Genomic DNA, 25,238 nt, shown 5'->3' with positions numbered 1-25,238 from the left:
TGCCATTGGTTCACCCTCCAATGGCCGCCGCAGCCGGCGCACCACGCTGATCCGATGGCAGGAGCCGGGTGCTTATCCTGGTCTCCCATGCGGGTGCAGGGCCCAAGCACTTGGGCCATCCTCCACTGCACTCCCTGGCCACAGCAGAGAGCTGGCCTGGAAGAAGGGCAACCAGGACAGAATCTGGTGCCCTGACTGGGACTAGAACCTGGTGTGCCGGTGCAACAAGGCAGAGGATTAGCGTAGTGAGCCATGGCGCCGGCCGCAAATTTCAACTATCATACTTTTTTGACCTCTTTTCAAACCAGCCGATACAAGTTACAGGCTGGATTTTTCCATGCATTACTTGCTATAAAGAAAATAATTTTTTTCCACTGTAACAGATATCTATGTTCCTGTTTTATGGGAACAACTGAAAATGTCAAACTACCATATTTACTGTTTCTTGGAACTCGCAGACACAAAAGCGCAGGCTTAACTGAAATAGCACAAAGAATCTCAGGGCAAGGTTTGATTCAGGAGGCCCTTGAAAGTCACATCTGTGCATTTCTCTTTCCTGCAGACACCTCCAAGCAAGCTCAAATGCCTGTTATACTGAGAACCACTCCTAACAAGAGTGAGATTGCATCTCCAGCTCCTAGTGCTTCAACAACAGGCAGCACCAAAAGCAATGAAATGAGGACTAAGAGTAGCTGTGTTGAAACTGAGGTCAACATGTTGGGATCTTGAAGGCTGAAATGGTATACATGTTATTTTATCCAGCTTGAAATGTTCCCTTCCTGGAGCTCCAGATGCTGGATTTAAGAGATTCTATGGAATAACACCTTCCAGGAAGCAGCCACTACAGGAATCTAACTGCTGTTGTCTAACCTTCACATGTGTGTTGCCATCACGTCTAGATGGCACCTCTTTTTCTAGGGGCCTCAACAATGTCTCTTGAACCTACAGAATAAATTCTTCGCTGGTTCTTTCTGGATAATGAAACAGATATAGGGTCTTTATGTTATGGATGAGTTGCTACATGCCAAAATGATCTGACATTGACTTGGTCCTTGATGAGATTCCAGAAAACGTTCTAGAAGAGGGCAAGAATTTGCAAATTGAAAGCGCTGTGGTCTGATATTCTCAGGCACTTATCAAAAAATATAAATAGGTTTCAATTTATGAAAAAGGTTGGGTGAAATCTAACCTTCCAATCTTTTTCCAGATTTCGAATGACAAGAGAGGAACAAAACCAGAACAAAGTCATATTAAAAATAGCTTAAGAGTCTTTTGCCTGAAGGACAGAAAACTACCTCAAAAATTCTCTTTGAGCCCTTGGCTTTTATGGTTGAACATTTAAGGTATCAAGTGATTTGCTCGAAGACTATAAATTTAATTGAGATCTCCTTTATCCCAGGAAGGTGTCAATTGTCTTGTCATCACTGACCCTTTTGCTTCACATGTTGAAAGGGATGTTAGTGGTTTAGCCCTTATTTGTTCAAAATTATTGCTTCTGGAACACACTGATAAGTGGCACAAATAATGCCCATTGGAACTGAAGCTAAACCTAGTGTATCACAAAAAGATGAAGCACTGCATTTTGCAGCACTCTAGCTAGAACACTGAAGAATTCTTAAGTTTTCAATCAAGTATCAGATAAAAAGTTCTGATTAGGGGCCAGTGCTGTGGCATAGCGGGTAGAGCTGCTGCCTGTAGTACCAGCATCTCATATGGGCACCAGTTTGAGTCCTAGCTGCTCCACTTCCAATCCAGCTCTCTGCTATGGCCTGGGAAAGCAGTAGAAGATGGCCCAAGTCCTTGGGCCCTTGCACCCACGTGGGAAACCCATAAGAGGCTTCAAGCTCCTGGCTTCAGATTGGTCCAGCTCTGGCCATTGCGGCCATTTGGGGAGTGAACCAGATCTCTCTCTCTCTCTCTCTCTCTCTCTCTCGTCCTCTGTAATTCTGCATTTTAAACAAATAAGTAAATATTAAAAAAAAAACTCTGGTTACTCATGCTTTCTATAGGCCTCAAATCTAGAGACAAAAAAGAGAGTATGATTGGTTTGTGCCCTCTGTGAGGAAGCTGGCTGCCAGTTGAAACCTATGTCCACAGCTCTCCTGTCCTCTCTCTTTTACTCCTCCATGGTCCCCCAAGAAGATTAATTGAAGAGACAATGACTTTGTGACTAAGGATTCTGATCTCTGTTCAGCTGTACTTTGGGATCTCGGGCTCCAGGGTTAACCCACAGCAGTGAAACACAAAGGAACCCAGGGAGGCAGTGCTGGCTCAGGAAAACCAACTGACCATTCATGTAGGGGTGTCACAAGTAACAGCAGCACCACCACTATCACCCCAGTATGCAATGCAAAGGGCTTCCTAGATGTCCTTGCTCTCCACAGAGAAGAATTTACAGCTCGTGAGAGGAAACAGTGTGACTTTTAAAAATATTATGATCTTCTCTATAAAAATCAACAGATAGAGCAATGGGCATTTGGCACAGCAGTTAAGATGCCAGTTGGGAAGCCAGTATTCTATATCAGAATGCCTGGGTTCTAGGTTGGGTTCTACTCCTGACTCTAGTTCAGGCTACTGCACATCCTGGGAAGCAGCAGATGATGGCTCAAGTACTTGGGTCCCTACCACCCACTGGGGAGACGTGGATTGAGTTCCTGGTTGCCAGATATTTGAGAGCAGTGAACCAGAGGAGAGGAGCTCCCTTTCTCCTCTCCGCCTCTTAAATAAATAACCAAATACAAAATTTGGAAAAACAAAATAGGGGTAAGAACTGTGGCACATCAGAATAGGCTGCCAATAGGATGTTTGCATCCCACATCAGAGGGCCTGTTTGAGATCCAGCTGCTCCACTTCTGATCAAGTTTCCTGCCAGTGTGCCTGAAAAGCAGCTGATGATGGCTGAAGTACTTGGGTTCCTGCCATAGCCATGGGTTCCTGACTTCAGCTGGGCCTAACCCCTGCTCCTGTAGTCACAACTGTACTTGAATTGGTATGGTGCTAAGGTTGTTTTTAATGTGTTACATGCTATTAAGGGTGGAGTTGAAGGATCTTAGCAGGATCAGAGAAGATTTTATTTACTTTAGCTCTGTATCATCATTGTTTGCAATCCAATACCTTAAATTTGCTTTCCTTTGTAGTAGCCTAGAAATGAACTATTTTTACGCATTTCATTTTCATATTCTGTGCATTCCTTTACAATCCATTGCACAAATGGATAACTCTTAGTCACATTGGCCATGCCAATCTTCTCAAGTCGGAACACACATGTACATTGTCCACTAGATGGCGACAGAAACCCACAGACAATTTAGACCACCAAAGAGAACATGACAGAACTGCAGTGGGACTTCATGATACTTTTTAAAAATTAGTTGTAAAAGATGACTTTTGCAAAAACTTTTTAGAGGCTCATATATTGGGATCTTTAAAAACTTTTAAAAATAATTAGAAATATGTTAATGACAAGATATTTTTGTAACTAAAGATAAAATTTTCTAATGCAACAAAATGATACTGATCACTACTGCCTGGATAGTTTGTGGACATGTGCTTTCAAAAGTTCTTGGTACTCTGGCTCATTGGAGCTACTTAGCGGGGAAAGGCATGGAAGGTGCTGTCCTTCTATGCTTGATCTCTCTCACACTGTGCACCCCGGGGAAGGCAGTTCAGAGAAGAGTTTAGCAATGGACTTCCTCAGATGCTGGAGACCGTCCCTCGGCACCTGGATTCTGGCACCCCTCCTTCAGGAACCGCCCCTTCCCGCCTCTGGGAAATCTCCTGTTTCTATTTCTACTCTGAAGATCATTGGGGTAATAATGTATTGTGGTAGAGGCATCCCCAAGGTCAGACAGAGAAAAAGAAAGTTACCCTAGAAATGGAATGTGGTCACTCTCTACTTGCCTGTCAATGCTCCAACTGTAGTTATTATCTGCTTGTATGTAACCATTTTAGTTTCTACTTGTTGTTAACACTTGCAGTTAACAGCTCAGTATGTATGTGTGAAAAAAAAATCAGTAACTATGTGTGCATACATGGGCAATATTGTATACATTCCAGAGGCTGCCATGTGACATTAGAATATTCAATCCTATGTATGCCTGTCACCATTAAAGGGAGACAAAGAAACTAAAATCATATATATAATATAATCCTTTTTTCAGGCCTCAGGCTTTTGTATAAAAATCCAACTGAGCCTTATAATGGCATAAAGATGATAGTAATAAAACACTATTTCCTGGGGCCAGCACTGTGGCATAACAGGTAAAACCACCGCCTGCAGTGCCAGTGTCCCATGTGGGCACCAGTTCAAGTCCTGGCTGCTTCACTTCCAGTCCAGCTCTCTGTTATGGCCTGGGAAAGCAGTAGAAGATGGCCCAAGTCCTTGGGCCTCTGCACCCACATGGGAAACCTGGAAGAAACTCCTGGCTCCTGGCTTCAGATTGGCACACCTCCAGCCGTTGCAGCCAATGGGAAGTACAACAGAAGATGGAAGACACCTATCTCTCTCTCTCTCTGCCTCTCCTTCTCTCAGTGTGTAACTCTGACATTCAAATAAATAAATAAATCTTTTTTTGTTTGGTTGTTTGTTTTTTAATTTATTTGACAGATAGAGTTGAGAGAGAGAGAGAGAGAGAGATCGGTCTTCCTGGTTTCCCATGCAGGTGCAGGGCCCAAGCACTTGGGCCATCCTCCACTGCACTCCCAGGCCACAGCAGAGAGCTGGCCTGGAAGAGGGGCAACTAGGACAGAATCCGGCACCCCAACTGGGACTAGAACCTGGGGTGATGGCACTGCAGGCAGAGGATTAGCCTATTGAGCCACCATGCCAGCCCCTAGCTTTTTTATTAGCTTAGAAAAATGGAAGTGTTTATGTGGTACCACCCCCACATCCCAGGTGAGAGGAGGTACTTCCTGGGGAGGGGTCTCCTGATTGATAAGTAGGTGAACATGGCAGCACATAGCAAAGGAGGTGCAGATTCCAGCTCATGAACTTAAAATTATCTCTCTAAGTTGTCCTACATCATAACAGTTTAAGGGAGTCAAAGAGACTAAAACCATATACAAGGAAGGACCTCTCTTTTGGGGGCTCAGGATTCTGGCTAAGAAATTCCACATGGGCCTTCTGCCAGTATAATAGACTATTTCCTGTTAAAAGTGCCTTGTCTTGATACACAAATCTTGCTACAACCTAGGTTCAGGAATATGAGCAGTTAGGAATAGAGATGGCATTTGGATTAAATTTGCACAGTATAGAACTGGGATTCCGCATGATACAGTTTCTGAAAGGAATCTCAAAGATAATGAGACTGACTTTGATAAATAATATGTTGCTATTATGAGCTTCCTATAATTCCTCTCCATATATCTTCTGTCTCCAAAGTTACCTACTCATAATAGCTGCTAAAATCCTCCTTCTCTTCTTTGAATCCCATAGCCCCCTGTGTTGTTCTTTCCTGGTTTGGCTTCTGCCCATTCTCTACCTTCCCCTCACATGGTACATAAGTGAGATCTTCTTTTACCCCTGCCCCAAAACCACACATAATATTATAGAACTTGAGCTACATGAAACTTGAGGTGGGAAAGCGTTATTTTTTTTTTAAGAAGCTCCCAGTTCCATCCCTCTTCTTGGGACCCACTAGAATGTGTATTTCTTACTTCCTGAATGTTTTTCTCATGATACATTTTATCACAGAGAATTCCTGGGAATAACATTCTCTACTTTGTTATATTTAAAATTAAAGGAGAAAAAAATTACATGAGTTTATGTCCCTCTCTACTTCTGATTGCAGCTTCCTGTTATTGCACATCCTTCAGGTACTTGGGTCCCTGCTACCCCCATAGAAGACACAGAGTTGAGTTCTGGTCTTCTGGCATTGGCCTGGACCAGCCCTGGCTGCTGTGGGCATTTGGGGAGTAAACCAGATTTGCTAAATGGGGGTGGGATCTCATAGGAAAAATTTCTCTCTAAAATAATGCTTTCTGGGAGCCAGATTTATGGCACAGAGAGTAAGCTGCTGCTTGTAATACCAGCATCACTATTGGAGTGCTGGTTTGAGTCCCTGGTGCTCATGCTAATGCTCCTGGGAAAGCAGTGGAAGATGGCCTAAGTACTTGGGCCACTGCCACCCATGTGGGAGACTCAGATGGAGTTCCAGGCTCCTGCTTCTATCTGGCCCAGCACGGGTCATTGGGGCAATTTGGGGACTGAACCAGCAAATAGTGGATCTCTCTATCTGTCCCTCCCTCCCTCCCTTTCTAACTCTGTCTTTCAAATATATATATATATATATATATATATATATATATATATATATATATAATCCTTTTTTGAAAAAGAAAAAGTGTTTTTCAAAGACATGGTGAATCAACCAACAAAATAAAGAAAATCAAATTCCATATTTGAGTTTAACACAGAGAAAATGAAAGACCACACAGGAAAGATATTTAAAATTATAATGCCAGAAAAGTTGGATATTCCTTTAAAAACTTTGAGGCCATTGATAAAAATGTTTATAATTACTCAACATATCAAACTAAATGAAATCCAAATGTCAAATAGAATCACTGATTATAGAAAATGTAACTGAAGGAAACTCTGAGAGCATGCTGTGGAACTTCCCTCTCACTGTGGGATGCCTTTTCCAGTAATCCCAGCATAAGTAAATCCATCTTATGCTTCAACATATCTCATGTGTCAAAAAACAATAGACTTGGCTGGCGCCGTGACTCAATAGGCTAATCCTCCACCTGCGGTGCCAGCACACCAGGTTCTAGTCCTGGTTGGGGCACCAGCTCTGTCCTGGTTGCTCCTCTTCCAGTCCAGCTCTCTGCTGTGGCCCGAGATGGCAGTGGAGGATGGCCCAAGTGCTTGGGCCCTGCACCCACATGGGAGACCAGGAGGAAGCACCTGGCTCCTGGTTTCAGATCAGCGCAGTGCACCGGTGGCAGTGACCATTGGAGGGTGAACCAATGGTAAAGGAAGACCTTTCTCTCTGTCTCTCTCTCTCACTGTTCATTCTGCCTGTCCAAAAAAAAAAAAAGACTTCACCACCACTCCTCAGTAGATAAGATTCTATAATTTAAAGACATTTATCATTTTCCAGTGGTTTTCTCTTTAATACAAATTCCCCAATTTCTTAACACTTCTCAGATCACAAGCTTATTCTTAAAATATGTTTAAAACTTTAAAAAACATGTATTTCAGAGACAGACTAAGAGAGGTGGAGATGGGGAGCAGAAAGAGAAATCTCCCATCTGCTGGTTAACTCTCCAATTGCCCACAGCATACAGAGCTGGGCCAAGCCAGAGCTAGGAGCCCAGAACTCAATTTAGGTTTCCTGTGTAGGTGGCAAGGACCCGACCACCTGAGCCATTCTCTGGTTATATCTTAGAGTATGCCTTAGCACAAGGCTATAATCAGAAGCAGAACCAAAACTTGAACTCAGGCAGTCTGATATGGTACATACATGCCCTAAGTGGTATCTTAAGTGCTACACCAAATGCCTGCCCCTATTCTATTTTAACTGATGAATAATACTTGTATGCATTTATGGGGACAATGTGATGTTTTCATGTAATCTTACTAAGGCAAGCTAATTAACAAATCTTTCACCTCAAAGGCTTGTCATTTTTTTGTAGTGAAAATTATGTGGACAAAGGTGTATTAATTTTGCTCAAGGTTCTTTAAAAAAAACAGATTTATTTTATTTATTTGACAGGTAGAGCTACAGAAAGAGGCAGAGACAGAGAGAGAGGTCTTCCATCCGCTGGTTCACTCCCCAGATGGCTGCAATGGCCAGAGCTGCACCGAACCGAAGCCAGGAGCCAAGAGCTTCCTCCGGGTCTCCCACGTGGGTGGAGGGGCCCACAGACTTGGGCCATCTTCTACTGCTATCCCAGGCCATAGCAGAGAGCTGGATCAGAAGAGGAGCAGCCGGGACTAGAACTGGCGCCCATATGGGATGCCAGCACTTCAGGCCAGGGTGATAACCCCCTGCACCACAGTGTCAGCCCCTGCTCAAGGTTCTTGTCTCACACACAGACAAGCATTCTAAGTGCAGACACATATAAAGTGCACAAAGTGGTAACAAAATTTATTCAAAAGTTGAGAAAATGAATACACATACACAAAACTCATCATGAGTGACCAGGGGATTGCCAGAAGGGAAGAGGGGTGGGGAAGGGGAGAGAGAAAAAGCAACTGTGTAGCACCTCTAGATGTGGTCCATGACAAAAGAAGAGAGAGAGGGAGATCCTCACATTGGCCCCTTATATGGCAGCGGGTAAGGAGCGGCACCTCTACAGGCATGAAGTCACTTGGGAATGCTGTGATACCTACACAAGTTCCTCATGGAGCTTGATTTTCATAGTGGCCCCCCTTAGGTCCCAGACAGGCCAGTGCATCCCAAGAAAGGGGCTTTTGGATTGACAAGTAGAAGGATAGAATTCCATTTGGAGCCTTACAGCAACTTCCAGCTCTTGTGGGCCTATCTAGCTGCCTGTCTATTCACCCCACCTCAAAACATTTAAAATCTACTGTTTTGGCCAGTGCCGCAGCTCAATAGGCTAATCCTCCACCTGTGGCACCGGCATCTCGGGTTCTAGTCCTGGTCGGGGCGCTGGATTCTGTCCCGGTCACTCCTCTTCCAGTCCAGTTCTCTCCTGTGCCCCGGGAGTGCAGTGGAGGATGGCCCAAGTCCCTGGGCCCTGCACCCGCATGGGAGACCAGGAGAAGCACCTGGCTCCTGCTTTCGGATCGGCGCAGCGCGCTGCCTGCAGCGGCCACTGTCTCTCTCTCTCACTGTCCACTCTGCCTGTCAAAAAAAAAAAAAAAGAAAAAAAGAAAAGAAAATCTACTGTTTTATCAACTTGGATATATACAATGCATTGTTCCTTATTATCACCCCATTTTGTGTAATAGTCCCTAAGCTTACTCCTCCTAACTGAAACTTTGCACCCCCTGACCAACACTTCCTCTCTCCTCCATTCACCTCCTTCCCCCAGCCTTCTGCTCTCTACTTCTATGAGTTTGACACATGTGAGATCATACAATACTTGTCTTCCTGTGTGGCTTACCTCTTTTAACATAATGTCCTGCTGTCCTATTCACATTGCTGCAAATCACAGAAATGTGCTTCCTTTTTAAGGTTGAATCGCATTCCACTATCACATGTGATAATGGACTTCTAGGTTGGTTTCCTGCCTTAACTATTGTGAACAAGGCTGTAATAAACTTGAGAACGCAGGTTCTCTTTGATAGACTGATTTTAGTTTTTTGGGTATATACCAGTAGTGGAATTGCTGGATCATGTGCTAATTTTATTTTTAATTTCTGTGGATTCTCCACACTGTTTTCCATAATGGCTGTGTGAATTTACATTCTCAACCACAGGGCATAAGAATCCCCTTTTCTCTGCACTCTTACCAATAGTTGCTATCTTTCATCTTTTTGCTAACTGCCACTAGAACAGGTGTGTGATGCTACCTCATTGTGGTTTTAATTTGCATTTCTCTGGTGATTAGTGGTGGTGCGAATTTTTTCATACATCAGTTGGCCATTTGGATGTCTTGTTTTGATAAATGCCTGTTTAGTTCCTTTGCCCATTTCTTGATTGGATTATTTGTTTGCAGGCTATAGAGTTGATTGAGTTCCTTATGTACTTTGGATAGTAACCCTTTATCAGATGTATAGTTCGCATATATCTTCTGCAAGCCTGTGGCTTGGGCTTGTCTCTTCACTCTATTAATTGCTTCCTTTGTTGCACAGATGCCCTTTAGTTTAATGCAATCCCATTTGCTTATTTTTGCTTTTGTTGCCATATCCCCCCCCCCCCCCAAAAAAAAAAAAAAAAAAAAAAAACCTTTCCCAAATTTTTATGGAGCTTTCTCCTTGTGTTTCAGCTTTAGGTCTTATGTCTGTCTTTAACCCCCTTTGTGCTGACTTTTGTTCATGAAGCACCACAAGTTTTTTAAACAGCTTACTTCCTAGTAGGGCTCTAGCTTTTCAGTATCAGTTCAAACTTGTCCTAACTGAAGCAGTATGTTAATTATTTTTTTAGTTTTTTTTTTCCGAGCATCTGTGCTTCACAATTCACAATTTTTAATTTTGAAGTTTTTCAGGTAGTAAAATAAAAATGAACCAAATCCTGTTATACACAAACAACCCTTCTTAATGACCTTTTAGCATATATAGCTTTGTCAGTAAAAATGTTAACTTTCTGGAGCAACTTTTCCTGCTTCCAGCAGATGGCACTGAAGATCATGCACAGTAATTTAATCTGTGTGGCCGCTTTCCATCTCCTTAATGTCATAGCATAGCCAGAAAATAGGGGTATTTTTAAGGGGCCAAAAGATAAGAATGCTTATCTGAGGATGGCATAAGGACCCCTTCCTTCAGCCGTCCTGAGGCCCAAAGGAGCTTGCCAGTTTGCCACATCTTTCAGCCAATTATCTGCACCATGCCCTGGGAGAGTGCTGCCCCAATCTCGGGCATCTTCTGATTCATTTGGAGCCTACTGTAAACATACATTTTGAAAATATATTTCACAAACATTGATCCCAGCATCTGTGTCAGTGAAACAGCATCGAGAACTTCAAAGGTGGCAACAAGAACAGTGATTTGAAGAAGATGAAAAAAGCATAGATTTAAACACAGAAATTCATACTAAATATGCAGTAAAATGAGATACAGCACCCAGGGTGAAGGTAGCAACAATTCTGAAGGCATAGAGGGAATCATGCTCTTTGTGAAAATGTTTTGGACTGAACTGCTCCCCTCCCCCTGAAATTCAAATGGAAAAGTCCTAAGTCCCCAAGTGACTCTACTGGAGGAGATAAGGCCTTTGAGGAGCTGATTAAGGACAAATGGAGACAGAAGAGTGAAGACCTGATCCAACAGCATGGACTCCCTTACACAAACAACACCAGAAATCTTGCTCTCTTTTCCCCTGCCATATGAGAACGGTCTGCAAGCTCTCACGAGAACCCCAACCATCTTGAAACTCTAATCTTGGGCTTCCAGCCTCTCAAATTGTGGGAAAATACATTTCTATGGTTTATGTTACCCAGTCTATAGCAGTCCTAGCAGATGAATTTACCATTTTCCCATAGCACATGATAATTAACAGGCAGAAAAGTAACTGACAAATTGGAAGCACTGTAAAATATGTGACTAGAGGATCAGTGTTAATACCAGGCACCCATTAACCCTTCGGACAGGTTCAAGTATATTAAAGGCATATGACAATATTGTTGCGTAGAAAGCCAGGGAGATGGTAGGTACATTTTTTTTTCTTTTGGCAGGCAGAGTTGGGCAGTGAGAGACAGAGAGAAAGGCCTTCCTTCCGTTGGTTACCCCCCCCAATGGCCTCCAGAGCCAGTGCGCTGCACGGATCTGAAGCCAGGAGCCAAGCACTTCCCCCTGGTCTCCCATGCGGGTGCAGGACTCAAGCACTTGAGCCATCCTCCACTGCCTTCCCAGACCACAGCAGAGAGCTGGACTAGAAGAGGAGCAACCGGGACGGAATCCGGCACCCCGACCAGGACTAGAACCCAGGGTGCCGGTGCTGCAGGTGGAGGATTAGCCTAGTGAGCTGTGGCACCGGCTGGTAGGTACATTTTATTTGAGAGGCAGTGTGACAGAGAAAAGGGGTGTGTGTGTGTGTGAGATCTCCCATCCTCTGGTTCATTCTCCAAATGCCTGTGACAGCTGGGGTGGGGCAGGCTGAAATTAGCAGCCAGGAACTCAATCTAGGTCTCCTAAAGGTGTCAGGAATCCAAGTACTTATTCTATCACCTGCTGCCTCCCAGGGTGCAGATTAACAGGAAATGGAATAAGGAACAGAACCAGGGCTTGAATTTAGGTGTGTGTGTGTGTGTGTGTGTTGCTTACTCTCTCTACATAACTGTGCCTTTCAAATAGAAAAATCAATCTTTTTTAAAAAGAGAGAATCTAAATTCACTTCTCCCAAATAACCTCAGAAGCCAGAGAAAACACACAAAACCTGAAGAATACAGGAAACATATTTGATCTTTATGATGTCACCGGTGCTCAGGTGCACAATTATGTATCTGCATGCTTAAACAATACTGCAAATCATCACTCCTACTCACCAGTGTATGGAGCTTAGAAGAAGCCCTTATTCATGCTAACAATCCGCTTTTCAGGAATGTGTGGTCCAACACTGTTGTCATGATTATATTCATTTTACAAAGTGAAAATATGTTGCTGTGGTTGCTTTATTTTACATTTGGTTTCAAGGAGATTTTCCATCTTGATTCCCTCATTTTTTATTATTAAGTATTTTCATTTTATTATTAAGCATTATTAAGTATTAAGTATTTATTATTTTATTATTAAGTATTAGGTATTTATTATTAAGCATTAAGTAATCACATACTTGTATTCCACATACAGTATATCAAACAATGTATAATTCACTTTACCAAATGTAAGATTTATTTCTATAAGCAATTCATGCAACATGTTAAAATGAGACACTATTTAAAAATCAGATCAAATTCACTTTGTTAGATGTATTCATACTGAAGTTTTGACAATAGAAAAACTTTCAGCTTATGTCTGTATTTAAATTCTTTTTTCTTTTTTTTCCTTTTTATTATTTTTTTAACTTTTATTTAATGAATATAAATTTCCAGTGTACAGCTTATGGATTACAATGGCTTCCCCCTCCCATAACTTCCCTCCCACCCACAACCCTCCCCTCTCCTGCTCCCTCTCACCTTCCATTCACGTCAAGATTCATTTTCAATTCTCTTTATATACAGATATACAGAAGATCAATTTAGTATAAAGATTTCAACAGTTTGCACCCACATAGAAACACAAAGTGAAACATACTGTTTGAGTACTAGTTATAGCATTAAATCAAAATGTACAGCACATTAAGGACAGAGATCCCACATGAGGAGCAAGTGCACAGTGGCTCCTGTTGTTGACCCAACAAATTGACACTCTAGTTTATGGCGCCAGTAACCACCCTAGGCTGTCGTCATGAGTTGCCAAGGCTGTGGAAGCCTTCCAAGTTTGCCGACTCTGCTCATATTTAGACAAGGCTACAATTAAGTTTTCTGATTGAGAGGCAAATAGAACCTGACAGAAGGGGCTGTATTTAAATTCTTTAAGGAAATGATCTAAGTAAGACATATTCATAATCTGAAATCATATTTAAAGTGCAATGAAAATAAAACAAGAAAAAACAGTCTTGCCATGGGAAAAACTGCATGTGACAGCAGCTGCTATCTTGTGAGGACACGACCCACCCTGTCAGACATCTTTCTCACCAAACAGTGTATTTTCTTCATCTCCACAGCAATGGAAAGTGCTCCAATAAATGGGAATGGGGCACAGTCCAGAAATTGTCATGTTTTGTTATTCCTTTTGCTCAGAATTTTGGTGACATAGATTATATTTATTAGGCAGTTTCATATCAAAACAATTGCACCTTGAAAGCTGAAATCAATAAAGATGAATGTGAAAAAGCAGCACAGAGGACCACCTGAGTTTCAAGAAAATCAAACATCGGTTCAGAACTCGAGTTCACTTGTGGCAATCATTTTATCCCTCACATTCCTTTAAAAGTTGTCACTGATGTAGAAGAAAATGGGCACGTACCACAGACATAACAGTGCGTCTGTGTGGACTTGTGCAACAAAATGTCATGAGGCCCAGCAAACCTGAGATTCTGATTTGGACTCAGCTGGAAGTCTCTCTGAGCTCCAAGTCTCTGGAAGTTTCTGCCTTCTAATGTGGGAACCAAGAAGTTTAGATACTTAAAGATTCTTCCCAATGCCAATTTTCTGGACTAGCATATTCAATATTATTATTTTTCCGATTTGTGTGTAATGTCAAAAGAGCCAGCTCATTTAAAATTCTTAAATATAGTATTTGCTAACAAGACCCGGAAAACAATTAGTAAAATCACCTGCAGATGGGCTCTGCTTTTAGCTCATCTAAGGTCATAATTTTAGAGATAAGCTTTGATGTATGCAAACTGATAGTGAATTTTAAAAAGCTTAAGCACTCATCTGATTAGCATGGTAATCTCTACTGTTGTCTCCATGGCTACAGCTACCATCAAGCAAATAATAAACAGCTGGAATATATCTAAAATATGAAGTCCCTACACAATAAAGTTGCATTGCTCTGCTTTACTGTGTAATAGTTTAATGGACTATTGAGAGATGATATAAGCAATATCACTGACTCATCTGATTTTCATCTACAGAATAGTAGTTCACATTCCCTCCTCAATCAAAAGATTAGCAAACACACTGTAGTTCATAGGTCTACTTGAGTATTCTTGCTCTCTTTATGTATCATAGCAAGTGTTATTTTTTATTTTTTAAACTTTTATTTAATAACTACAAATTTTGAAAGAACAACTTTTAGATTATAGTGGACCCTCCCCTCACAACCTCCCTCCCACCCACAACCACCCCATCTCCCACTCCCTCTCCCATCCCATTCTTCATCAAGATTCATTTTCCATTATCTTTATATACAGGAGATCAATTTGGTATATACTAAGTACAGGTAGGTATGGATGTAAAGGGAGACACTTTCACCACATCCAAAGATTTTACACCTCCTATTCCTCAAAGGAAAACCATCAAATCAGCATTCTTTATGATCTGCCCACCTGCTAATGACTAAAGTCAATTAAGCATTGATGGGGCCAGTGCTGTGGTGCAACAGCTAAAGCCTCCACCTGCAGTGCTGGCATCCCATATGGGTGCCGGTTCAAGTCCCGGCTGCTCCACTTCTGATCTGGCTCCGCTTTGGCCTAGGAAAGCAGTAGAAGATGGCCCAAGTCCTTGGTCCCCTGCACCAGCATGGGAGACCCAGAAGAAGCTCCTGGTTCCTGGCTTCGGATCGGTGCAGCTCTGGCCATTGTGGCCATCTGGGGAGTGAACCAGAGGATGGAAGATCTCTCTATACCTCTGTCTGTCAGTCTGTCTCTCTCTCTCTGCCTCTGCCTCTCTGTAACTCTGCCTTTCAAATAAATAATAACTCTTTTTAAAAAACATACATTGATAACATCAGGAATTAGGACTGGCATTGTGACACATGGATAAAGCTGCCACCTGTGATGCTGGCATCCCATGTGGGCACCAGCTTGAGTCCCAGCTGTTCCACTTCCAACCCTGCTCCCTGCTGATGGGTCTATGGAAACCTATGGCACAAGGCATAAAGATGCTCAAAATGGTGGGAGTCAGTAGACACTAAATCATTGTTCTTTTTTTTTTTTTTTAATTTACTTGACAGATAGTGTTACAGACAGAGAGAGACAGAGAGAAAGGTCTTCCTTCTATTGGTTCACTCCCCCAATGGCCACTGTGGCTGGTGCTATGCCGATCCGAAGCCAGGAGCCAGGTGCTTCCTCCTGGTCTTCCACGCGGGTGCAGGAGCCCAAGCATTTGGGCCACCCTCCACTGCATACACTCCATACACTCTTAGTGACCAGAAGAAAAACCATATCCTGGAATCCAGAGCCCAGCACCTTGCATAGAAACTGTCACCTCTGACAACTCCACAATCAAGCAGCTGTGCTAACTTGAAATCACAGTACCCATACAGTTTACTAATAACTCTCTGGCAGCCCCATCACACCCCTCAGGGCAAATCCGAGCCCCTCATCTGTCCCTCTCCAAGACACCCTCACACCCACCCATGACAGGCTGGCTTCCCGGCAGCCCCAACCTGCCGCCACCGCTGACCGGAGGCCCTCACCTTGTCAGCAGTCTCAGTAGCCTTGGTCAACATTGCAGGGGCATCCCCGTGGAGAAAACAGGGGCTGCTCCCACAGTCCAGGCTCCATTAAAAATTGTGGCAGTGTCCTCCCAGTGCCAGGGGCGTGACCACTCTAGGCAAGGTGTTCTCTCTGTTCAGCAGACATGGGGTGCAGATGCCCATCAAGTTGAACCCTGGGGATGACAGGGCAGACCCTGGGACGTGGCCAAGATGTGTGGCCAGCCGGGGGGGGGGGGCATGTGGGCACGGGACAGGAGGGAGCACCCACCATCATGAGGGAAGGGTCGACCGGGGGTGGCAGAGGCGCCCTCTGTTGCTGCTGCAGGTCAAGAAGACAATATTGATCCTGTGGCTCCAGAGAGGGCTGATGGCAGTGGCAGCAGTGGAGGGGATACCTGAGGACCAAAGCTGGTCACTGCCGGGAAGAGCACTAAAACCTATTGTCCAGGCTATTGTCCAGGTGCCAGCGCTGCAAGGTTTCAGCCGTGCTCCATAGACCCTTGTGCTCGGGAGAAGGGGGGTGGTGGATTCTGGACTGCAGCCTCAACTGGGGCTCAACTGGCATGCACAGCTCTCCCTGCCTCACTGTGCCTCCGCCCTGCTTGCCCGGGTGGCCAGGTCATTCCAACCCTGTTCGGCCAAGACCCAGGTCGCAGAGTGGACCCAAAAGAGTGTGCGGCCCAGGCCAAAGCGTTGGCCCAACCTGGGGCATGGCATTGCAACTCTGCCCTCTGGTTGTGGGTGCCAGGTGGGTGCCCTAATGGGACCTGGGCTCTGTCCCTGCAAGGCTCCTGGCTCCCAACCTCCCCCCTGTAAGGCATGGCCAGCTTCTGGGACTGCCCTGGCTCTGGATGCAAGAGCAATCCCTATGGTGCCAGTGCAGGGGCCTGGCTTGGCAGCCTCTTGTGCCCCGGCCCGTGGGGTAATCAACTAGGACATGAGGAGGGCAGATCTGAATGGAGAGACAAAGCAGACACGAGAAGGGAGACCAAGACAGTATTCTGATCAAGGTCTCACTTTATTGGAGAAGGAAGCAGCTTATATAATACAAGGCAAGGATTGTAACAGTCGAGGGCAAGCAGGTGTCATCTCACAACATAGTTCAAAGGAATAATTTCACAGGAATCAGTATCAATTTGAGAAAGGGAGTTACAGCGAGGTCTCACAGCTAGCAGACATGCTTATCAAGGTACAAGAAAGAGAGCACTGAAGCCAGATGGCCAGGCGCTAACCATATCAGTGAGCTGTACAAATGGACTTTTCTAGTGATTCCTCCTTACAGGAACACAGTTGAAGGTTAGTCTAAACAAAGGCCTACACAGGGAACCCAGCACAGTGGCTCCCAACATCTTGCCCACAGGCAGCACCACTACTGCCCGAGGTCTGGCTACTCCCACGTCTTCACAGGTCCCGTGTCATCCCTCCTGCATCACAACCCATGCCTTTTTTTCTGTGTTGCACTCTTCAAGACTCATGAAAGGATTACCAATTTCAGTCTCTGCTAACTGCCAGGACGAAAGGAAGAGCCCACGAAGACGAGGAAAGCCATTTTACTCAGCTGTGAGCACTGGAAGGACAAGGCCACGTTGATTCGCACGTGCATGCAGCTGGAAATCCCAGGCTTAACACTCCGCCCAAATCAACATTGGCTGCATTTAACTTCCTGAACCAGCTCATGGAAAGGAAGGTGAGACTGCTTCCTGCCTCCCACTTTCCACCCAGCATCCTGGAACAGCACCAGCTGTTGGTTACTACTGGGATTCAGTGACACCCTCTTTTTATTTTTTATTTTTTGACAAGCAGAGTGGACAGTGAGAGAGACAGAGAGAAAGGTCTTCCTTTGCCATTGGTTCACCCTCCAATGGCCGCCACGCTGCAGCCGGCGCAGTGACACCCTCTTGATACCACATTTCCTCTAACCAGATAAGGCTGCACCTCTCCAGCCTCCATCCCAACCCAATGCCCAATCCTCTGACACCTGCCCACTTCTGCAGGGGAAAGGATTTGAGAGAAACGTGTTTGCCTCCACAAAGTAGTCAGCTCTGCCCGCCTGTCTGCAATTTCATTGATTCGGCCCTAGCTGTGGTAGGACCCTTGCAACAGCCTCCTGCATCTTTCCTACCCCCCCCCCCATGTTGATATAGGATAAACTGAAGTCAATGGAACTGATGCTTTTGAATTCACCCCATTCCATTGTGCCTCACTATGCCACTAATTGAAACAATGAGAAGGAAACCCACAAAGAAGTTACTGTTTCACTTTCTGGCATGACTCAGGAGGAACCCTGCCCACAGTATACTGTGCCCTGAGGAGATCTTGAACACAAGTGTTTATTGTTAAGTGAATTCCCCACTCACCGCTTGAAATCATCCAACTTTTTAAAATGTTTTTGACTCACCATACTGGTTTCTTCCCCAACCCTAATCAAAGATCTGATTTTGCCTCAGAAAGAAGTGGGTAAAAGTAGTCATAGTTAGGAACCAAGGAATGTATTTGTCAAATCTTTATTCAAGATTTTTTATTCACGCTTTTGCCCATCTTTTTTTTTTTTTTTTTTTTTTTTTACAAAAGCATAGCCAAGACTCTGCTTGTGGGAGAGAATGAAAGATAACTATGCATGTGGGGCGGTCCACTTGCTGACTCCAGTGGGGGCCCACAGAGCTCACCATCACAGGCACTTGATGCAGCAGGTGGGAGATGTGAGTGCAGTCAGTCTTTTGCCTCCTGATTGTCCTCCCACTTCCTTAGGCTGTGTGCTCGAAGACCCAGGGGAGGCTCCTCTTTGGACTCTTGCTGCCCTGCTGGGACCCTGCTTCCTGCCCTCTCTGCATGGCTCCTACAACCACTGCTTTCACACTTCCTGGGGGTCTGGTAGGCAGACCAACTCCTCCACATCTCTGTCCCTTGCAGAGTGGGAAGCAAGGAGAGAGAGGCAGGCCAAAGAGAAGACTGTTGGCATTGAGCCGCATAGAAGAGTGCAGTCTGGCCTCTCCCAAGAGGACCTGAATGTTCTCAGAGACCTCCTCTCCTGTAACGGATTATAAGGTTGATACATACAAATCAGTCCTCTTCACAGAAAATCTCTCATCTGGATGTTATCACTGACGTTCAAAAACACGCCTTTCTCAGAAAATGAAATAGCATTTAGTTAATGAGACTGTGGATTTGAGGGCTTTAAGTTGGGTTTTGCCTTCTATTTTATAGACAAGGCAGCACTTACCTAGATCTGTTCTTTACATTGCTGCGCTACTCCTCTGCTAGCATTTTCTCTTCTTTTACTCTTCTTTGTTATTCCCAATGATGAGCCCAGCATGTGAGGCACTGAGATAGATTTGGATGAACTGCGAAGCACTGTTGTTGGCAGGATGCATGCTGGTGTTGATCATCTTTGTCCACTCAGCTTTAGAGCTGTCCTTGACTCATTCGGCATTCATGGTTACACATAAAATGAGCAAGTGTGGATTGACACAGGAAGGAGAGAGGGAGAGAGCAGTTTCTTTTCTGTTTAAAAATCTTATTTTTTGGAATTTCCCTATTTGAGAGGGAGGGAGGGGAGGAGGGGACAGAGAGAGCTCACCTACTGGCTCATAGCACAAGTGCCAGCAATTTCCATGGCTTGACCCATGGCTGGGAAGCATGAACAAAACAGGTCTCCCACATGAGTGGCAGGAATCCAATGATCACAGCCACCCCCGTGCCTCCTTGGTGTACACTGGTGGGAAGCTGGAGTCAGGGGAAGAAGGATCACATCTAGGTACCCCAATGTGGGATTGAGTATTTGCATGGCTCAGCTACATGCCCAACCCTCCCCTTTTCTTCCTGTAATCAGAAAAGTCCCTTGTGATAACGTCTATGGATATCATGTTTAAACCAGGCATGGTTAATGTAATTCCATTAACCAAGCAATAATCTGATGTTGACTCCCACCACTGGGTTCCTAACAACACAAAAATCACCTCTTCTCAAAAAACCAACTATTTTAACTACGATGACATTAAGGGACTGAAGTGAAGCAAGTAAACAGACACCTTTCCACTGCTGTTAAGTCCCTACATTTTGCTGTCATGCCAATAGTATGACGCCATTCGAAGGCTGCCTGGGGTTTCTTTTGCTCAGGCAGACTGGGAAGTGACTGTCAGGAAGAAGTGTGTTAGATTCATAAACCCTTGGAAGGAGGATGCAGGCAAATCACTGAGGTCCAGGAACAGCCTGGAGGGAGAATGAGTGGGGAAACTTGGGTAGGATTGGGAAGTGTAACTGCAGCAGACCCACTGGGCACAGGGCCTGTCCTCAGTGACTAGTCATCTTTCTCTGGGGCGATTAGCAAGGGAGACAGTGACCTGAAGGGGGAATGCCTGAGGTTAAAATGGTGGCTGGGGCTGTGGACCTTGGCCTTGAAGTGCTGTCAATGACATTGTGGTATCTCATTCTTCATGCAGAATGAAACTCTTTCCTACCTTTCTGAACTCACTGCTTTATTGTGGTGGACTGAGACACTAAGTCAAAGCAGCTGAAAACCATGAAAGCTAAAGGCGAAATCCAGAGAGACTTTGTAAAAGTTCCCTCTGCAGAAGAGCCTGGAATGACAGAATACTAATCACATGTAATAGGTAAGTGACGGTCAAAATACTTAAAATATGCTGAAACACGTGAGATGCAGTGAAAGTACCTGAAGTTTATCAATCATTCTAAATACATACATCAAACATAAATGAGGCTGGTGGTATGGCATACTGGGTAAAGCCACTGTCTGCAAAGCTGGTATTCCATTTGGGTGCTCCACTTTTGACCCAGTTCCCTACTAGTGAGTGGCCTGGGAAAGCAGAAGATGGCCCAAGTGTTTAGGTCCCTGTTGCCCACATGGGAGACCCAGGTGAAGTTTCTGGCTCTTGGCTCCTGCCTGGCCAAACCCTGACTATTGCAGCCATCTGGGGAGAGAACGGTGGAGGGAAAATATCTCCCCCCTGCCCCACCCCTGAAGCTCTGACTTTCAAGTAAATAAATAAATCTTTAAAAAATGTTGATGTGTTAACCACTTAGTACAGGAAGCTGAACTCAATGGACATTAAAACATTAAAGCAAAAAACTACAAAAGCGGAATGCAAATAACCCATACAAAAAAAGGAATGGAGTTGATTTTGAAAAGTTCATTCCCTTGGAAGCTAATAAACTGTTCCTTTGAAACCTAAAACCCCTAGGAATTTGGGCTCAGATGGATAGGTAGGTGTGAGAAGAATGCACTACTCGTAGCATGGAACACTACTATACATCAAAACCGCCGAGTTCACCAAGATCACATGTCAATATGGAGAACTCACATACATATATGTCATAGAAAAGGCCAGCACTACTGAATGATAGAAATTCCTCTATTCACTTGTTTAGTAAGTAATGAATAACTTTTTATACATTGATTCAGGAAGTCTTCCATCAGCACATGGGAATCATGTATGATGAGAGACCTGAATGTTTTCAAAAAATGTCTACCAAACTAAACATAATTTTACAAGATTTATTTTATTTGCTTGAAAAGCAGAGTGATGGAGGAAGAGACAACAAAAGAGATCTTCAACCTGCTGTATCACTCCTTAAATGGCCACCATGGTTGGAGCTGGATAAGGCCAAAGCCAAGACCCTGAAACTCCTTCCAGTTCCCCCACAATAGATTACAAGGTCCCGAATACTTGGGTCATCTTCTGTTTTCCAGGTGTACAAGGAGGTAGCTGGACCAGAAGCAGAGCATCTGGGATTCAAAGGTGTGCTGCCATATTGTATGCTGGCATCTCAAGCGGCAGCTTAACCCACTGAGCCACAACACTGGACCTAACAGACTCTTCTTTTAATTCCATTTTCCATGCATGTTCAAAAAATGTCTCTCTTTGTCTGAAAGGCAGAGTTAGAGAGAGGGAGAGTCAGAGAGATCTTCCATCTTCTGATTCACACCCCAAATGACAGCAACAGCCAGGGCTGGGCCAGGACAAAGCCAGGAGCTTCATTGGGGTCTCCCACCCATGTGGCAGGGGCCAAGTAGTTTGGTCATCCACTGCTGCTTTCCCAGGTGTAGCAGCAGGGAGCTGGATCAGAAGTGGAGCAGCTGGGATAGGAATCTGTGCCCGTTAGGGATGTCAGCCTCACCGATGACAGCCTAACCTGCTGCAGCACAATGCTGGGCCCTCCCATGCATTTTTGTACACACAATTTTGTACATAAATACATGCATTAGCTCCATGTCACATATACATGCAAAAGAATTTTGTATTTATTACCTATAATATTTTATTTGATAAAAATAAACTGAAGCATATAGCACAGTGTTAATATTTTTAAATCTTCCTTTTAAATAGTGGTCATATGCCTGAGGTCTCATATTACTGTACTTCGTTCTCTTTCTTCCCTCCACAGAAGCAACCATTTTCCAAAGTCATTGCTATTTTTTCTCAACTAGTTTTATACCTTTACCATTCATGTAAGATATTCATAATCTCATTTTCCATGTTGAAAATTAAAAATCTTACAGTTTTCTAGTAGCATTTTTATTTAACTGAATTGTACAAGGAATGCTTTCATTCTTTCAAAGGCCTCAGCCAACCAAACTAAGAATTGACACTGTGGCCTAAAGCTAAGGCAAAATCATTTCTTCCTACCATCACCCGGGCTGCAGACAAGTAAAACACAAAACACAAAATAGAAAAGAGGGTCACTATCTACTACAGATCTTCAGAATACTGGCTCATTTGCCAAGCATGGAAGGAGCTGAAGAAAAATATCCAAGACATTGCCCACTGCTTTGTAAAGACGTTGTATTTTCACTAATATATCATCCATTCCACAAATTCTAACACATTGCTTTTGTGGATATGAAGTGAATGAATGTGTTTGTGTAAATACAAGGGTACTTCAAAAAGCTCATGGAAATGAATTCCTTGGGGCAAATAATTTTGAAATCCATGCACAGTTTTGTTTTTGTTTTTTTTAAGATATATGCTCATGAGTAAACCTTGTATACATGGATTCATGTATACATGTATACTGGTAGCATGGGTATGTTTTCTTTCCGGAATAACATAATTCATCCCAAGGGCCTTTATTTTGTTGATGGAAATGTTTAATCTTATCACATCACTAAGCATAGACTGCTGATTATACTATCTTTCTCACAGCTACCGTAAAGATGATAAACTGAAAACCTCATTGCCTTCTAGTCATTGTAAGTCAGTTCAAGAGTTGTGCCCTTTTACAGTTGTTCAGGCCCTATGATCTTTCTCCAAACTGAAGATGTAAGTTACTTTCCTCAAGTCTCTATTGTGTGAGCGCTGAGAGAAAACTATTAACTATTTCCCTATAGCAAGAATCGTGCCCATGAGTTGCAATTGACAAATTCCTTGAATCTCAGATTTTCTTTACCTCCTTTTGTGTCCCTTCTTTTGCAACTGGAAGGATTGACTTTAGGGTATTTCTTTCCTGATTCAAAACCTAGATGCATTGTGAAGGCATATATTTTTGTCCCTTTTATACAGCAATTGTTGATGTCTCAAAGATTTTTCACACAACCATGCCATCATCTCTAATGAGAAGAGATCCCATTAGTATCCTCCACTTTAGCATCATGAATGGAAATGCTTCATGTATTTCAGAACTTCAAAATAATGCTGCAATTAATCTAAAACATCATGCATCAAGAGGATGTCTTACTGCTACCCTCTGAAATCCCATATGTGCTCTTTTATCTCTCCAATTTTCAAATGTAAAGATATTACCAACACATATGAAATCCTTTTATTCCAAGAAATATGCACATCTTCATTCCCCCATAGATAGTTCTCGCTCAGCATCTGTGGGGAATTGATTCCATGATCCCAAAAGATAACAAAATCCATAGATGCCCCTACCCCAATATCAAGTAGAACTGTATTTGCATATAATTTATGCCACCCTCAAATATCCTTTTAAGTGACCTCTACATCTCCTACACTACCTCCTACAAATTAAATGTTCTGTAAGGAATGGAACTTATACTTCAGAGAATAATGATAATGAGAAACTTTGCATCTTATATTTTCTTTCTGGATTTGGCTGAAACCACAGGATATGAAGAGCTGCCTGTACATTTTAGTGGGCATTAAGCAGACTATAACTACCACAAAACATGATCATTTACCACAGAATTTAAAATTTTCCAGAGAATACTGAAAGCACCAGTGTAATTCCTGGTAGTGGAGAAAATATAGAAGCCAAGGCCTAGTGGGTCCAAGTGTTTATCTAAAATAGGGAATAATCAGATGGAGCTGCAATATAGGAAAACTTTATGAAATTTGTGTAAGAAAAGATTTCCAGTCTCCTCCCCCGGTATATGGCTATGTAGCGATCAAAGGAAGTTGAGAAATACACAGTTGTCTTCTGGCCCCCGAGTGACTCAGTGAGACCAGAAGAACTACCCAACTGAGCTGGGCCTCCCTCAAAGCCATAATCATGTACAAATGACTATCGAAGCCAAGAAGTCATGGCGTAATTCTTTAGGTGAACAAAGATAGAAGTGGACAGATCACTGGGTATGTCTTCTATATACTAAGCAAAGTAATGAGCTCTGCGTGTGAGAAAAAGATTTCACATCATTCACTGGATTTACAGATTCACTGATATGGGCCATCAGTAGAATATGTTTAAAACAATAGAGATTTACAACGAGAGACCGGAGCCTGGATCAAGGTGCAGCTATTTTAGAGTGGCCTCCATCTTGTAACTCAGGCCTGAACCCTAAGCCAAAAGCTCCTGAAAAGAGGACAATAAACTTCCCTTGCGATAAACTCCCCTAGCAACAGCCAATCAGCAGATAGCAGGGAAATACCTAAAGTTCCAGGTGTCTTTTCAGGCAGTAAAGGTGCTTGATAACATCCCGAAACCCTGCAGTTTGCCACATACACCCTAGCAGCTCAGGCCCTATACTTTAGCCAATCATTTTAAAAAGCATCAACCCCAAAGCCAACTTACCACCTTTACTAGGTCCATTCCCGCTGCTGGATGCACTAAATCAGAGAGAGAATTTATGGTGATTTAAGAATATTTCAGATGATTTTGCTTACAAAATTGTTGATGTAGTTCAGATGGTCTTAAAATTTCCCTTGAGTTCTGGAATGTGATTTGTATATTGAAGGTTTATGAGCATCATTCAAAGGACTGTGTTACTGAATTTTTCTTAAGTGACTTCTCATTGATGAAAATATGATAGGAATTAAAATCTAGAAGACATATATGGAAAGATGCTATGATTCACGTTTTGCTCTGGACATAGTATAATGCCAAATTTTCCTACATAACAAATTAGTGGAGTTTGATCATGGCATTCTACAGTCAGGTAACTGAGCTTACTCTTTTTTTAAAAGTGAGTGGGAACTGAGAATCACTTATTTTCTTTATGCCTTCAAGTTATAATATTTAATTATTAATGTATGATTTTCTGAAGATTCTT

General features: G+C 43.3%; 1 pseudogene; it reads right to left on the bottom strand.

Annotated features, from left to right (window-relative positions):
• Nucleotides 1-533: 533 nt before the first annotated feature.
• On the bottom strand, nucleotides 534-716 carry LOC133765210 (small integral membrane protein 30-like; annotated as a pseudogene).
• Nucleotides 717-25,238: the final 24,522 nt, after the last annotated feature.

The sequence above is a fragment of the Lepus europaeus genome, chromosome 8 (assembly GCF_033115175.1).
Source record: "Lepus europaeus isolate LE1 chromosome 8, mLepTim1.pri, whole genome shotgun sequence".
NCBI lineage: Eukaryota > Metazoa > Chordata > Mammalia > Lagomorpha > Leporidae > Lepus > Lepus europaeus.
The sequence above is the reverse complement of the archived record's forward strand: the minus strand, read 5'-3'. Positions and strand labels throughout refer to the sequence as shown.